The following is an 18,702-nucleotide window of genomic DNA, read 5'->3' on the forward strand; positions in this document are numbered from 1 at the left end:
TATCTTTCTTGTTGATCTTGAGTTTTTCTTGCTTTGTGTCTTTTCTTGTCTCACTTGTGTTCTTTTTAAAGCATTAATTGGAATATTCAGAACAAGTGTTACATTTACTCCCAATTGGCTAGAGTATTGGTTTATATTCTTGATAATTGGGTTTACACTTTGGAATCTTTTTCAAAAATAATTTTTCTTTGATTGAATCTTGTACCAAACTTTAAGTTTGGTGTTTTCTTGTTAATCTTTTCATAATTTTCGAAAATTTTATTAAAGTTTTCTAAAAAATTTTAAGTTTGGTGTTCTTCCTTTTGTTCTTGGTGTTCTTGTGAATCTTCAAGGTGTTCTTGAGTTTTTCTTGTGTCTTGATCTTAAAATTTTTAAGCTTGGTGTTCCTTGGTGTTTCCCCTCCAAAAATTTTCGAAAATAAGGAGCAATAGATCTAAAAATTTTAAGTCTTGTGTCTTTTGTGTGTTTTTCTCTTTCATCATAAAATTCAAAATTCAAAAAAAAAATTTATATTTTCTAACTAATTTTGAACTACTTTTTTTTCGAAAATTCTATATAAAAATTCAAATTTCAATTTCAAAATATTTCCAATTTCCTTTATTTATTTCGTTTTTATTTTATTTTATAAAAATTAATTCAAAAAAAAAATTTTAAATCAACATATAAATTATCCCTTGTATTCCATCATGGAAGCAAGTAGGAATGAACAGTCCAAGAGGACTCTGGGGGGGGTCATATGCTAACCCCACTACTGCTTCATATGGGAGTAGTATCTGTATACCCTCCATTGGAGTTAGTAGCTTTGAGTTGAATCCTCAACTCATTATCATGGTGCAGCAAAACTGTCAGTATTCTGGTCTTCCACATGAAGAACCTACAGAGTTTCTGGCACAATTTTTGCAAATTGCTGACACAGTACATGATAAGGAAGTGGATCAGGATGTCTACAGATTATTACTGTTTCCATTTGCTGTAAAAGATCAAGCTAAGAGGTGGTTAAATAACCAGCCTAAGAACAGCATAAAAACATGGAAGCAACTGTCAGAAAAATTCCTGAATCACTATTTCCCTCCAAAACGGATGACACAGCTAAGGCTAAGCATCCAAGGCTTCAAACAAGGAGATAATGAATCTCTTTATGATGCCTGGGAGAGATACAGAGAGATGCTAAGAAAATGCCCCTCTGAAATGTTTTCAGAATGGGTGCAATTAGACATCTTCTACTATGGGCTTACAGAAAAAGCTCAGATTTCTCTAGACCACTCAGCTGGTGGATCTATACATATGAGAAAAACAATTGAAGAAGCTCAAGAGCTTATTGATACAGTTGCCAGAAATCAACATCTGTACCTAAGCAGTGAATCTTCCATGAAAGATGAAGCTAAAACAGTAACTGCTGAACTCAGTCCGGTGGATCAGGCTAATGAATTCAATCAGCAATTAGACTTTCTAACTCAGCAGCTAGCCGAATTCAAGGAAATATTACAGGAAACAAGAATGGCTAACAGGAATATGAAAGCACAATTAAAGCAAACAGAAAAGCAACTGTCAAAACAAATAGTAGAAGAATGCCAAGCAGTTCAATTAAGAAGTGGGAAAACATTAAATACCTCACTTCAAGGCAGCAGGAACCCAAGAAATGAACAAATAGCTACTCAAAATCCCTCTGAGGACAGTCAGAGCCCAGAGAGGAATAAAGCTGGCGCTAAACGCCCAGACCATGCTCATTCCTGGCGTTCAACGCCAGAAACAAGCATGAATCCGGCGTTGAACGCCCAAAGGAAGCATGGTTCTGGCGTTCAAACGCTAGTAACAAACAAGGAGGTGGCGTCTAACGCCACTCCAGCTTCGACCCCTGGCATTCAAATGCCAGTGGGGGATCAGTCACATACAAGTGCTGATGACAACCCTTCTAAAAAGGCTTCCCAACCCACTTCTGTAGGTAATAAACTTGCAGCAACTAAGGTTGAGGAATACAAAGCCAAAATGCCTTATCCTCAAAAACTCTGCCAAGCGGAACAGGATAAGCAATTTGCCCGCTTTGCAGACTATCTCAAGACTCTTGAAATAAAGATTCCGTTTGCAGAAGCACTTGAGCAAATACCCTCTTATGCTAAGTTCATGAAAGAGATCTTAAGTCATAAGAAGGATTGCAGGGAAACTGAAAAAGTTTACCTCACTGAAGAATGCAGTGCAGTCATTCTGAAAAGCTTACCTGAGAAGCTTAAAGATCCTGGGAACTTTATGATACCATGTACATTAGAGGGTACTTGTACCAAGCAAGCTTTATGTGATCTTGGAGCAAGTATCAACCTAATACCTGCATCTACTATCAGAAAGCTTGGTTTAACTGAAGAAATCAAACCAACCAGGATATGTCTTCAACTTGCTGATGGCTCCATTAAATACCCATCAGGCGTGATTGAGGACATGATTGTCAAGGTTGGGCCATTTGCCTTTCCTATTGACTTTGTGGTGCTGGAAATGGAGGAGCACAAGAGTGCAACTCTCATTCTAGGAAGACCTTTCCTAGCAACTGGCCGAACCCTCATTGACGTCCAAAAAGGGGAAGTAACCTTGAGAGTCAATGAGGAGGAGTTCAAGTTGAATGTTGTCAAAGCCATGCAACATCCAGACACCCCAAATGACTGCATGAGTGTTGATATTATTGACTCTCTGGTAAGAGAGGTCAATATGGCTGAGAGTCTCGAATCAGAGCTAGAGGACATCTTTAAAGACGTTCAGCCTGATCTGGAGGAGTCAGAGAGAATAGTAGAACCTCTGAAAATCCCTCAGGAAGAGGAGAAACCTCCTAAACCTGAGCTCAAGCCATTACCACCTTCCCTAAAATATGCATTCTTGGGAGAAGGTGATACCTTTCCTGTAATCATAAGCTCTACTTTAGAGCCACAGGAAGAGGAAGCACTAATTCAAGTGCTAAGGACACACAAGACAGCTCTTGGGTGGTCCATTAATGATCTTAAGGGCATTAGCCCAGCTAGATTCATGCACAAGATCTTACTGGAGGGTGAGGCCAAGCCAGTGGTTCAACCACAAAGGCGGCTAAATCCAGCCATGAATGAAGTGGTGCAGAAAGAGGTCACTAAGTTACTAGAGGCTGGGATTATTTATCCTATTTCTGACAGCCCCTGGGTGAGCCCTGTCCAAGTCGTCCCTAAGAAAGGTGGCATGACAGTGGTTCATAATGAAAAAAATGAACTGGTTCCTACAAGAACAGTTACTGGGTGGCGTATGTGTATTAATTACAGAAGGCTCAATACAGCTACCAGAAAGGATCATTTTCCTTTACCATTCATAGACCAGATGCTAGAAAGACTAGCAGGTCATGAATAATACTGCTTCCTGGATGGATATTCAGGTTATAATCAAATTGCAGTAGATCCCCAGGATCAGGAGAAAACGGCATTCACATGCCCATCTGGAGTGTTTGCATACAGAAGGATGCCATTTGGCCTGTGCAATGCACCTGCAACCTTTCAGAGGTGCATGCTCTCCATTTTCTTTGATATGGTGGAAAAATTTCTAGAAGTCTTCATGGATGACTTTTCAGTGTTTGGAGACTCATTCAGCTCCGGCCTTAACCATTTAGCACTTGTTCTAAAAAGATGCCAAGAAACTAACCTGGTTTTAAACTGGGAGAAGTGTCACTTTATGGTGACTGAAGGAATTGTCCTTGGGCACAAAATCTCGAACAAGGGAATAGAGGTGGATCAAGCTAAGGTAGAGGTAATTGAAAAACTACCACCACCTGCCAATGTTAAGGCAATCAGAAGCTTTCTGGGGCATGCAGGATTCTACAGGAGGTTTATAAAGGATTTTTCAAAAATCGCCAAACCTCTGAGCAACCTGCTAGCTGCTGACACGCCATTTATTTTTGATAAAGAGTGTCTGCAAGCATTTGAGACTCTGAAAGCTAAATTGATTATAGCACCAATCATCTCTGCACCAGACTGGACATTACCATTTGAATTAATGTGTGATGCCAGTGACCATGCCATTGGTGCAGTGTTGGGACAAAGGCATGACAAGCTTCTGCACGTCATTTACTATGCCAGCCGTGTTTTAAATGACGCACAGAAGAATTACACAACCACAGAAAAAGAGCTGCTTGCAGTGGTTTACGCCATTGACAAATTCAGATCCTATTTAGTAGGATCAAAAGTGATTGTGTATACAGATCATGCTGCTCTTAAATATCTACTCACAAAGCAGGATTTAAAACCCAGACTTATAAGATGGGTACTGCTTCTGCAAGAGTTTGATATAGAAATAAGAGACAGAAAAGGAACAGAGAATCAAGTAGCAGATCACCTGTCCCGACTAGAACCAGTGGAAGGGGCGTCCCTCCCTCTCACTGAGATCTCTGAAACCTTTCTGGATGAGCAACTCTTTGCCATCCAAGAAGTGCCATGGTTTGCAGACATTGCAAACTACAAGGCAGTGAGATTTATACCCAAAGAATACAGTAGACAACAAATAAAGAAGCTGATCACGGATGCAAAGTATTATCTTTGGGATGAGCCGTATCTCTTTAAGAGATGTGCAGACGGAGTAATCCGTAGATGTGTGCCTAAGGAAGAAGCACAGAAGATCCTGTGGCACTGCCATGGATCACAGTATGGAGGACATTTTGGAAGTGAGCGAACAGCCACAAGAGTCCTCCAATGTGGCTTCTACTGGCCTACTCTCTATAAAGACTCCCGAGTGTATGTACTTAATTGTGACAGTTGCCAAAGATCTGGCAATCTACCTCACAGTTACGCCATGCCTCAACAAGGGATCTTGGAGATTGAGTTGTTTGATGTATGGGGCATTGACTTCATGGGACCCTTCCCACCATCATACTCAAACACTTATATTCTGGTGGCAGTGGATTATGTATCCAAATGGGTGGAGGCTATTGCAACACCCACCAATGACACTAAAACAGTGCTAAAATTCCTCCAGAAACACATCTTCAGCAGATTTGGTATCCCTAGAGTGTTAATCAGTGATGGGGGCACTCATTTCTGCAATAAACAGCTTTACTCTGCTCTGGTTCGTTATGGAGTTAGCCACAGGGTAGCTACTCCATATCACCCACAAACTAATGGGCAAGCTGAAGTCTCAAATAGAGAACTCAAAAGAATCCTGGAACGGACTGTAATTAACCGTAGAAGGGATTGGGCAAGAAGCTTGGATGATGCTCTGTGGGCATACAGAACAGCATTCAAGACCCCTATAGGGACCTCTCCATACCAGCTTGTGTATGGAAAGGCATGTCACTTGCCAGTGGAACTGGAACACAAGGCCTATTGGGCAACCAGATTCCTAAACCTTGATGCCAAGTTAGCTGGAGAAAAACGATTGCTCCAATTAAATGAGCTAGAGGAATTTAGACTCAATACTTTCGAGAATGCAAAGATTTACAAAGAGAAAGCGAAAAGATGGCATGATAAGAAACTGTCATCCAGAGTCTTTGAGCCGGGACAGAAAGTTCTGCTATTTAATTCTAGGCTCAAATTATTCCCCGGGAAATTAAAATCCCGGTGGAGAGGTCCATATGTGATTACAAGCGTATCACCATATGGATACATAGAGCTTCAGGATAATGACTCTAACAAAAAGTTCATTGTTAATGGACAAAGAATTAAACATTATCTTGAAGGCAATTTTGAGCAAGAATGCTCAAAACTGAGACTTAATTAAAACTCAGTAATAGTCCAGCTAATGACATTAAAGAAGCGCTTGCTGGGAGGCAACCCAGCCAATCACAAAATTTAATTTTATTTGTTTCATTTGATTTTTACAGGTATAGATCAAAATATCTTCAAGGTAAAAAAGCAATTGATTGGATTCACAGAGTTACAGGGGAATTTGGAAGCTCACTGGCGTGAAAAAGCCAGTAAGAAACATTTTGGGCGTTGAACGCCCAAAAGAAGCACCCACTGGGCGTTCAACGCCAGTAAGGGTAGCCATCTGGGCATTAAACGCCAGAAAGGAGCATCTTCTGGGCGTTGAACGCCAGAAAGAAGCACCTTCTGGGCATTTAACGCCAGATTGTTAGCATCTTGGGCGTTTAGAAAAACGCCCAGTGACAAAGGACTTCCTGGCGTTCAACGTCAGAAAGAAGCATCAGCTGGGTGTTGAACGCCCAGGAGAAGCAGCATTTGGGCGTTAAACGCCCAAAACATGCATCGCTTGGGCGTTTAACGCCAGGATGGTGGGGAGGAGGTAAAATTCGTTTTTCTTCACAATTTTTCTAAATTTTCATGTTTTAATTCATGATTTCTTGCTCAAACATGTTTCAAAATGTCATCCTTCAACATCTAATTAGTTTTCTAAGAACCCTAATTTCTAAAATCCCTTTCTCAAAAATTTCAAATATATCTTAATCCATAAAGACAAATTATTTTTCAATCCAATCAAACTCTTTTAAAGTTTGTTTTCAAAACTCAATTATCTTTTTAAAATCTTTTTCAAAATTAAAAATTCAAATCTATCTTTTTAATTATTATTCATATCTTTCTCTTTTTAAACTATATCTTTTTTCTATCATATCTATCTTTTATAAATCATATCTTCTATCTTATTCTTTTCTTATTTTCGAAATTTCCCACCCCCCTCCCTATTTATTGAGTTCGGCGCCCCACTCATCATCACCTTGCAACACTTGCTCTCCTCCTATCCCTCCTCTTTCTTCTCTTTTGCTTGAGGACAAGTAAAACTCTAAGTTTGGTGTGGTTATCCGTGATCACAAAAACATACTCATCAAGATCATGGCTCCTAAAGGAAAACAACCCACCCCAAGAGGCAAGAAAGAGAGTGCTCCAAAGCCACTTTGGAATCAAGGGAAGTTCTTAACCAAAGAACATTCAGACCATTACTACAAAATAATGAGTCACAGATCAGTGATCCCGGAAGTCAAATTTGATCTGAAAGAAGATGAATATCCGGAGATCCAAGAGCAAATTCGAAACAGGAATTGGGAAATTCTGGCCAATCCTGAAACGAAAGTGGGAAGGAACATGGTTCAAGAGTTCTATGCTAATCTATGGCAGACAGACAGGCAAAGAATAATTGGAGCTGCTCTCTATGACCATCGGACCTTAGTCAGAGGAAAGATTGTTCATACCCATCCTGACAAGATCAGGGAGATATTTAAGATTCCTCAACTGAAAGATGACCCAGACTCCTTTAATAGGAGAATGATGCGGGTAAATAAAGGTCTAGACAAGATTCTAGAGGATATATGCATCCCTGAAGTCAGGTGGACCACCAGCACCACTGGCACCCCAATTCAACTTAAAAGAGAAGATCTAAAACCAGTAGCCAGAGGCTGGCTAGATTTCATTGGGCGTTCCATATTGCCCACCAGCAACTGTTCTGAAGTTACCATTAAAAGAGCAGTAATGATTCACTGCATCATGTTAGGAAAAGAGGTAGAAGTCCATCAACTGATCTCATGTGAGCTATACAAAAGAGCAAACAGGAATTCTATGGACGCCAAATTGGCCTATCCAAGCTTAATTTCTATGCTCTGCAAAGATGTCGGAGTGAAGATGTTAATAACAGAGTATATTCCAGTTGAGAGGCCAATCACTGGAATATCAATGGTCAGACAACAGCAACAAGATGATTCAGCCAAGAGGAGAGCACAGGAAGGCCTCCCAGAACTGCCTCAATTCGAATATTGGGAACATCTTGAAGCTTCTATTTCCAAATTGCAAGAAGCTATGGACCAAATAAAGGAAGAACAGAACAATCAAAGTAGCATGCTTTGCAAACTGCTTAAGGAACAGGAAGAGCAAGGGCGTGATCTAAGGGAGCTGAAGCGCCAAAAATTAATCCTTGAACCACACCCCACAGATTAGAGGAACATCTAATCCTCAAAGCAACAGGTTGTTGAGTCCCAATTTTTCTGCTTTAACTTAGTGATAGTGTTGTTATAGAAATTTACCTTAGGAGATATATAGTAGTAGTAGTAATTAGTATATCTATTTTAATTTTATTTCCAATTAAGTTATAATTTATTTTTCGCATCATCATCAGGCATGAATAAAGTAGTAGATTTTTTTTAGAATAAAGAAGTAATCTATATTTTTCGAGTTCTTAATAATAAAAATTATAATTAATTACATGTGGTGGTAATACTTTTTGTTTTCTGAATGAATGCTTGAACAGTGCATAATTTTTATCTTGAATTTTATGAATATTGGCTCCTGAAAGAATGAGGAACACGAAAGATATTATTGATGATCTGAAAAATTATGAAATTGATTCTTGAAGCAAGAAAAAGCAGTCAAAAAAAAAAGAGAAGGAGCAGTAGAAAAAGCCAATAGACCTTAAAACCAAAAGGCAAGGGTAAAAAGGATCCAACGCTTTGAGCATCAATGGATAGGAGGGCCCAAGGAAATTAAATCCAGGCCTAAGCGGCTAAATCAAGCTGTCCCTAACCATGTGCTTGTGTCGTGAAGGTCCAGGTGAAAAGCTTGAGACTGAGTGGTTAAAGTCGTGATCCAAAGCAAAAGAGTGTGCTTAAGAGCTCTGGACACCACTAACTGGGGACTCTCGCAAAGCTGAGTCACAATTTGAAAAGGTTCACCCAGTTATGTGTCTGTGGCATTTTTGTATCCGGTGGTAATACTGGAAAACAAAGTGCTTAGGGCCACGGCCAAGACTCATAAAATAACTGTGTTCAAGAATCAACATACTAAACTAGGAGAATCAAAAATACTATCTGAATTCTGAGTTCCTATGGATGCCAATCATTCTGAATTTCAAAGGATAAAGGGAGATGCCAAAACTGTTCAGAAACAAAAAGCTATAAGCCCCGCTCATCTGAATAAGAATCTGAGCTCCATTTAAAACTCTTAGATATTATTACTTCTTAAATTCTTTCATCCTATTTTATTTATCTAGTTGCTTGGGGACAAGCAACAGTTTAAGTTTGGTGTTGTGATGAGCGGATATTTTATACGCTTTTTAGGGGTAATTTCATGTAGATTTTAGCATGTTTTAATTAGTTTTTAGTTAAATATTATTAGTTTTTAGGCAAAAATCATATTTCTGGACTTTGCTATGAGTGTGTATATTTTTCTGTGATTTCAGGTATTTTCTGGCTGAAATTGAGGGAGCTGAGCAAAAATCTGACTTAGGCTGAAAAAGGACTGCTGATGCTGTTGGATCCTGACCTCCCTGCACTCGAAATGGATTTTCTGGAGCTACTAGAGTCCAATTGGCGCGCTCTCAACGGCGCTGGAAAGTAGACATCCAGGGCTTTCCAGCAATATATAATAGTCCATACTTTGCGCGAAGATAGACGACGTAACTTGGCGTTTAACGCCAAGTACATGCTGCTGTCTGGAGTTAAACGCCAGAAAAACGTCATGATCCGGAGTTGAACGCCCAAAACACGTCATAACTTGGAGTTTAACTCCAAGAAAAGCCTCTACTCGTGGATAGCTTTAGTCTCAGCCCCAGCACACACCAAGTGGGCCCCAGAAGTGGATTTCTACACCAATTATCTTAGTTTACTCATTTTCTGTAAACCTAGGTTACTAGTTTACTATTTAAACAACTTTTAGAGACTTATCTTGTACCTCATGACATTTTTAGATCTGAATTACATACTTTTTGACGGCATGAGTCTCTAAACTCCATTGTTGGGGGTGAGGAGCTCTGCAGCGTCTCGATGAATTAATACAATTCCTTTGTTTTCCATTCAAACACGCTTGTTCTTATCTAAGATGTTCATTCGCGCTTAATTATGGAGAAGGTGATGATCCGTGACACTCATCACCTTCCCCAATCCATGAACGTGTGCCTGACAACCACCTCCGTTCTACATCAGACTGAATGAGTATCTCTTAGATTCATTACGCAGAATCTTCGTGGTATAAGCCGGATTGATGGCGGCATTCATGAGAATCCGGAAAGTCTAAACCTTGTCTGTGGTATTCCGAGTAGGATTCTGGGATTGAATGACTGTGATGAGCTTCAAACTCCTGAAGGCTGGGCGTTAGTGACAGACGCAAAAGAATCAATGGATTCTATTCCAACCTGATTGAGAATCGACAGATGATTAGCCGTGCTGTGACAGAGCATAGGAACGTTTTCACTGAGAGGATAGGAGGTAGCCATTGACAACGGTGACACCCTACATAGAGCTTGCCATGGAAGGGACTTTGCGTGTGAAGAAGGATTTCAAGGAAGAGTTGAAGTTCAGTAGACAAAGCATCTCCAAAACTCCAACATATTTCTCATTACTGCACAACAAGTAACGCTATTATTCTCTTTTATTTTTCCAATCTAATAATTCCAACTGATAATTTTAATTAATATCCTGACTAAGAATAATAAAATAAACATCGCTTGCTTCAAACCAATAATCTCCGTGGGATCGACCCTTACTCACGTAAGGTATTACTTGGACGACCCAGTGCACTTGCTGGTTAGTTGTGCGAATTGCCAAAGAGTTAGATTGCAATTTCGTGCACCAAGGAACAACATCATTTGTCGCTTTGGGTCGCCAAGAGCGATCATAAGTGACCAAGGATCCCATTTTTGCAATAAGAAAATGGACGGATTCATGAAAAAGTACGGCATCACACACAAAATCGCCACGGCATATCACCCCCAAACAAATGGCCAAGCTGAGGTTTCTAACCGGGAAATTAAGCATGTGTTGGAGAGAATTGTGAAGCCGAGTAGGAAGGATTGGAGCACCAAGCTCTCCGATGCACTTTGGGCATATCGAACGGCTTACAAAACACCGATTGGCATGAGCCCTTTTAGGATAGTATATGGTAAGGCTTGCCATTTGCCGGTAGAAATCGAACACAAGGCTTATTGGGCCGTAAAGGAATACAATCTAAATTTGGGAGGAGCCGAAATTGAGAGAAAGCTTCAATTGGCGGAATTGGAATGCTTGAGATTAGAGGCCTATGACAATTCTAGGCTCTACAAGGAAATGATGAAAGCCATCCATGATAAGAACATTAGGAGAAGGGAATTTGGACCCGGTGACCTAGTCCTACTTTACAATTCAAGGTTGAGATTGTTACCCGGAAAGCTTATATCAAGATGGGATGGACCTTACCAAGTAGAGAAGGTGGAACCCTACGGAGTCTACCACTTGCGTCACCCATCAAGTCCGGATATTTTCAAGGTAAATGGCCACCGTCTCAAATTGTACCATGGTGAGCAAAGAAAAAACTCCAAGGAAATTGAAGTGTTCCTCTTGAAGGATGCACCTCCTGAACAAGAACATTGAGCTAGTGGAAGTCCAACTTAAGGACGGTAAATAAAAGTGCTAGGTGGGAGACACCCCACCATGGTAAGATCTACCATTTGTATATAGCCATTGAACTTTTCTTTGATTGATACTTGCTTAACACTTGACTTGAGTAGTAGATTTGAATTCTAGATAATTTGCACTATGAACTATTTGAATGATAGCAAACAACTCATTGCTAGGTCTTTGATGAAGTTTTAGCTAAGTACCTGCTATAGTTGTGATCATATGTGCATATTCAAAAAAAAAGGGGGGGGGGGGGGGAGGACGCGAGCGCACACCGTACGCGCACGCGTCTTTAGCACGGATGCAGGCCCATACATTTTCCAGAGAGTTGGGCCACTCTCACGCCTGCACTGAGCCCCCAGCACACCACCACTGCCGCGTGCGCGCACCGGGCGCCAGCGCGTCGGTAAATTTGAAGCGCAATGGACGCGCCCACGCCCATGCCGCGCCCGCATCCATGATCCTGCCGCAACCTCTGGTACACTTTCCAGAGAGTTGTGCCAAACCCAGGCCTATTTCATGCCTGAGGCCTAAGCTCACTGCCGCATGCGCGCATGATAAACGAAATTTATCATGCCGATATAGAATTCAATAATGGATATAATCGTGAGTATAGTCTAATCGACATTCAAACTTCGCATCAAACAATCCTAAATCTATAACCGAGAGTACTAGTCTCCCGAGTCGTCCTCCCTTGGAATTGCTAGAGAGTGCATCTTATTGATTAGGAAGCCTTGTTATGATTTTTTGAGGGTTTAGCAAAATAGATGACAAACAATCAATTTTAGAAGACTTGGCCTAGGGTCGGCATTAGAAATTTTATCATTATAACTTCCTCAATGATGATAACAATTAGGCTTTGCTTCATTTAGTTAACCCTTAGGTATAGAGGAAAGTCAAATGAGAGTAACTAACTTGAGTCACAAGTCCTAGTTTTACCCTAGGGAAATCTAGCTTTAGTGCACTCCAAGTCAATTAGCAATTTCTGATTCCAAATCAACAATTGACATGAGCTATTCAACTCTTTCTAATGGTCCAAACCCTATGCCAAGTAAGAAACTTTTACTCCATAACTAGTGTTGGCATTTTATCAAACAATTGATGAGAAAGGATGAAAGGCATAGTAAGAATGAGAAGAAATTAGAATTAAAAGTGCTTCAACACAAGAAATTGATAACAATCAACAAAGAACAACAATAGAAATGAACTTCTCAAGAAATTGATAGAATCCAAAACTACAAAGTTGAATCTAAGATCTATGAGAATTGAGCAATTACAAGCACTAATTGAGATTAGAGAAGAAGATTTATAACATGAACAAAGTAAATTGAGAATTGCAATGGATCTCACCAAAGAGTGATTGAGAATTTAGAAGTTGAAGAAGATGAACCCTAATGAGAGCTTGGAATCTCTCTCCCTCTACCCAAGAGTGTAACTACCACTAGCAAAAATATCTAGAACAATCTCAAAATGAGCAAAAAGTCCCTTAACCCTTCAACCCCTGGTATTCTTAAGCTCTTCCCGCCAAGGCACTTCCCCAAGATGGGATCTCCAACTGTCTCCACGCCCAGGTCACGTGACTCTTTAAAAAAATCATATTCGAGCATCGGCGCGCACGCACAAAGCACGCGTGCGCGCCACTGGGACACCTTGCAATGCGAGCGGAAGCGTAACATACGCGTGCACGCCCATAGGGATCATGGCTTAGCTGGTACACGTGCCGGCTCGTAGCTTGGCTTTTGACTTTGGCTTCAAGCTGCGCAATCCACCTGGGCGCGCCAAGTACGCGCACGCGCCCTTGCTGAAGTTCCTAAGGCTCAATTTCTCATGCTCCCTTCCTTTGCACCCATTCTCCTTCTCTCTTCCGGTTCATCCCTGCCCTATATTCAGAAACCACTTAACACACAAGTCACGGCATCGAATGGCACCAAGAGAAGATTAGAAATATATCTAGTTTAGTGCAAAATAAGCATGTTTTCATCCATGAGGCAAAAATTAGGAAAGGAACACAAAGTCTTGTATTTTCATATGAAAAGCGTGTGGAATCATTGATAAAACCCCTGAAATCAATACAAGATAAACCCTCAAAATCGGATTTATCAACCTCCCCACACTTAGATTCTAGCATGTCCTCATGCTTAGAGAAATGCAAAAGACCGAAGGATCATAAAGGTATAAGACTCATGAGGTGCAACCTACTTGCATGAATGCAACTATGACTAGTGCTACTATCTACTTGGTTAGGAACAAATCAACCTTCCCAAGATACATGCAAACATATAGGGTAAGATAGTGGTCAATGTAACAACCCTAGTTTTTGAAAATCAAATAATTAGTTATTTGTGATTTATTTTAAGAAAATTATTTTGCTAGAGGTAATTAAATGGAGTTTCATGATAATTGGAGTTTAAATTAATTAGAATTTTTATATAAATTTTATTAGATATTTGGTATAATTGAAATTATAATTTTGGTAATTGAAAAATAAGAAAGCATTGTATAATTTAATTTAAATAAATTTTATTTTGAATGAATTATATTATTAACTTGAACTCCTAGAAATTATTTTGATAGAAATGATTAGATTGATATTTATAAATACTTTAAGTTTACGTCAATTAATATTTATGTACAATTTTTAATATAATTAATTATTTTATAAATTGAAATTAAAGTTTCAGAGATAGAAAAATAATAGAGATTTGTATGATTTAATCTAGAAAATTGATATTTGAATTTAAATTGTACTTTACAAAATATAATTAACTTGTTCATTTTATAATGTAAATTAGAAATAATTGATTTAACTTAGCAATATGTTGATAAATAATGTTTCTAAATATTTTTTTAAGAGAGTATATTTGATTCTAAAATTACTCTACCCTTCAATTTAATCAAAATATCTATTCATATCTATCCATATTCTTTTATAAAATCCCCAATTTCTAAACCTAAATTCCCAAATTGAATCAGAAACCCTAATTCCCAAATTGGAAACCCTAATTCTTCCCAAACATAGCCGCCGAAACCCTACTCCAATTGCCCTTCTCAGACCCAGCAGCCGTGATACCAACCTTTCCCTTTCTCAAATCAGTCGCAGCAGTAAAGGGGGAAGGGATGCAGAAGAAAAACGGACCGAGAGAGAGGAGGCGGAGCTGCGATTAGAAGCGGAGGTGAGCCACGCTGCTGCCTCCGTTCAGCCCGCCGCCACTGCGCCGTCTTTGTCGCAGCCACTCCCGCCAAAACTCATGCCGCCGATTTGTCGCTCAAGGAGTCACTGTTTTTGCTTGTCGTTTTTCCCCCCGGAGTCGTCGCCGTCGAGGGCCAGCAGAGGAAGAGAGAACGACCGCGAGCCAGGTTCACCAGCGAGGAGAGGGGCTGTGTGGCACGTCACCGTTGCGACCGATTTCATGACCATCACGGCGAGGGCTCTGTTGCCGTCGTCCCAACATCGCCGTTCGTGCCCCTTTGTCGCCGTCGCTGTTCTGCCCGGCGTCGCCAGTGTTGAGGTCAGCCACTCCACTACCACCGTCGAGCCTTGTTTGGGGCTGGTGCTTCTCTTGGAGGTTGGGAGGAAAGGAGGCAGAACCGCAGAGTAGAGGGGCAACTGTGGTCTGCCGTCGATCTGCACGCCGCCTCTACCGTCAGAGACCACCGTTAGAATCGCTGCCGTTTTGGTAAGCTTGCCCTATTTCTGGTTCCTCCTAGTTCTGCCAATTCAATTTTTCTTTGAAACTTGTCCCTGAAATTGTTTGTATTGTATAAAGAGATTATTGTAAATTACCTTGCCGCCGCCGTTACTGGAGGTAGCTGCCGGCTCTATTTGGAGATTGCTCTTGATGATTCTGATGCTGCTAGATAGGTCCTGAGCTGCTGTGTTGTTGCTAGAGGAAGGGAACTCATAGGAAAAACGTCACCGAGGCTGCTGCTTGGTTTAATTGCGTTGTTAATGCGACATTGAGGTAGGAGATTTAACGTTTTTAATTTAGAATGCCTACAAAGTTATTGGATAAGTGCAAATGGTTAATAATAGTTAAGAATTTCTTAATTGACAAGAATGACTTGAAATGTGTTTGAGAATGGTTAGCTATTGTGATTTTTCTGAGTTATGATTCGAATTAAATATGGTTGTGATTACTTTGAATTATAATTGAAATTAGATGCAGTTGTGAAATGTGACTGAATTATTGATTCTGCGATGAATTGGTTGAGATTCTAATTTTGAGTGAATTATTGACTTGTTTGATGTTGAATTGGATATTCGATGAATGGGAACGGTTGTGAAGTCTACTTGTAACTAGTTGAGATTGGTTTTGATGGTTATTGAAGGATTGGGACTAAGAGATTAAACTGTTTTGAGAACCTGTGATTTTCTGAAATAATATAGTAAACTTTAAGAGTATCTAAATAATTTTGTAATGGTTAGACTAATTTTCTGTGTCATGATTTGTTGATTCTAACTTGGCTGTGATTGTGGCCGGTTTCATTGTTGTAAGTGATTAATTGATGATATTGATTTTGATTTGAGGCTGTAACTGTTACCGATTTTCTGATTGTTTGGAATTACTGAGAATCCTGTTATTTGATTATGTTGAACTGGTTGTTATAGGCTGGTTTGCCTGATGGTTGCAAATTGACTGAAATTCTGTTCTTTGATGGATTTATATTGAATTGTGCTGGTTATTTGATATATTGTAATGGTAGTGGATTTGGTTGGTGACTGCTTGAAGATTGGTTTGGGAGATTAGTTATGAGTTTTTTAAAGTTAGACTGGTTTACTTTTAGAAAAAATGATGACTGGGTGAAATTCTGATTTTAATTGATGAAAGGATGTTAGTTCTTAAACTAAATTATGATAAGATGATTATTGAGAATTTGTTATGGAAGTTGCTAATAAATGGATGGAGAATTGATTGTGGTTAATTTTGAAAGGATTTTATGATAAGTGAAAAGTAAATATGAAATGGTGAGATTGGATTGATGGATTAGCAGAAATTGCGAAGTATGATTGATCTGTTAAATATTATGAATTGTGGATTTTCTGGTTGTTTGAGAATCTTGTATTTGATAATTATTGGGAAAGGATTGTTGAATTGTTGAGAAAGAGGGAACCCGTCAGGGTGGCTAAGTCAGAGTTTTAGGGGAGGTGCTGCCGAAATTTTATAAAAAATATGAGGTTTTATTTGAAAAGTTATTTTAGAACCTTTGAATTTGGAAAATTATATTACTTGACTTTTGTTTAGTTAAGAAAAGAATTATTTTATTTTGAATTCGGTTTACCAAAGAAAGGTTTATACTTCAAAAATAAATTATTTAAAAAAGAAACCATGTTTTGAGATTGAATTAATATGAAAAGAATTATGTTTTGGGTTTAAATTAAAGGATTGCTGTTTAGAAGTTTGATGAATATATAATATTTGAATTTGAATGGTAAAGAGAGATGACTTTTGAATCTTTGGGAAGTTAGTAAGCATGAGAAAGAGTTTTATTTGATTACTTCTAATGAAAGATAGTTTTAAAGTTGGCTTTATTTAAGATTGCCAAAGCAGAGATTATGAACTGAATTGATGACTGAGATTTTTATGAACGAATGCATGAGAAAGTTAAGAAAGGTTTAAGAAAATGTGATAAGGATTCAAAGGGAAATAGAGAATGGAGAATTGATAATTGGTTAAATTCGGGAAGTACCCACGAACTGAATGATCATTGATCTCGGGGAAACCCATAAATTGTTATTTGTTTTATAAGCGGGAAAAACCCACGGACTGATAATCATTGATTACGGGAATAACCCATGAATCGTTGTATGCTGATCTCGGGTATAACCCACGAACTGAAGATCACTATGTTATTGTGTATTGATCTCGAGGAATAACCCACAAACTGAAGATCTCTGTTTTATTGTTGTGAATTGATCTCGGGGACGCCCACGAACTGAGGATCACTGTTTCCCCTTGTGCGTATATTATGGGGTCGGGCTTTGCGCCAACTGCCGGTAGTCACGAAGGAGTGGTATTTTTACCACCGACACATATGCACTAAGGACATAAAGGGAAGCCATATCTGGGACTTGTTCCTAGGTAATGTCGGGTTGCAGGGTGTAAACCGACACGTGAGCTCATGGCCTGCTTAGGACAGACATGCATCATATTAGTTGTGTATTTGCATTTGGTTGTATTGCTTGTATTACTTGTTTGTGATTGTGTTGTTTGTCTTATTGTGATTTGTTTGTGTGTTGAATTGAGTTTCTTACCTGTGCTAGTAGTTTGTGAATGGATAGAGATGATTAATATCTGTTGTTATGACTTTGAATCAATTATGTGGCTGAAAGGTATTTAATATGACAAGTTTTGCAATTGAGATCGGTTTTGGGTTTAGAAATTCAAAGAAAGTAATTATTTAACTAAAGTAAGATTGACAAGTATTTCAAAGGGTTTGACAAAGATGGATTATTAAGCAAAGTTAATTATTTGCATGTTAATCATTACTTTTACGGCATTCCCATTCCCTACTGAGAACGTGTGGTTTGTTCTCACCCCAAAATCTTCCACCCTTTCAGTGACACAGGTTTGAAGACACAGTGTGAAGCTGGGGCGATTGCTAGACCTTATTTATGAGTTAAGTCTTTGATTTGATTTGCTTTCATAGAATTCCCTCGCTTTTGTAGCTTTAGTTCTTTTTATTTTACACAGAGGGATAGGATTTGTATCTAAGTTTTATTGGAAATCTTTTGTATGACAGATATTATTATTGGTAATTATGTGATTATTATCACTTGGTGATGTTTGCTATATGATTTTAATCATCAAAAACAAAATTTTCTGGTATTTTTACTAAAATTGAATCGCGATATCGAACTAGAGGCTCAATAGTAAATAGTTAATAAAGGAACGCAGGTTGGTAACGCCTTACTTTCGGTACGATCATGACGTTCTAGAAGTTGGGTCGTTACAGTCAATACATGGGACTTACCAATTTTCAGTCATCAAGTGCAATATACGCAACTTTGCATGAAGAACGCTCGTGAGAGCCGGGAACAAGAATTAGAGCATTCGAACCCTCACCGGAAGTGTTTACACTCTATTCGCTCAAGTGTTTAGGGTTGATTCTCTCAATTTTTTCCTAATCATGCTTTCCAAGATTTGTTCTCCATCTAACAGTCAACATTTATTCCATGCATGTGTACAAATATCATGAGGTCTTGTCTTTAGGTTATAATGGGGCTAGGGTCAAGGTAGGATGCATATTTGGCTAAGTGGGTTTGAATATTTGAATCCTTGATAAGCTTGAGCTCCCCACGTAGCCTATGACGTCCTATACAATTTCAAAGCTAACCTAACTACCCATTCTTCACTTTTCACATACTCATGTATCCCTTTTCCAGTTCACAACACTCATGC

This window comes from Arachis stenosperma, chromosome 6 (genome assembly GCF_014773155.1).
Source record: "Arachis stenosperma cultivar V10309 chromosome 6, arast.V10309.gnm1.PFL2, whole genome shotgun sequence".
NCBI classification, from domain to species: domain Eukaryota; kingdom Viridiplantae; phylum Streptophyta; class Magnoliopsida; order Fabales; family Fabaceae; genus Arachis; species Arachis stenosperma.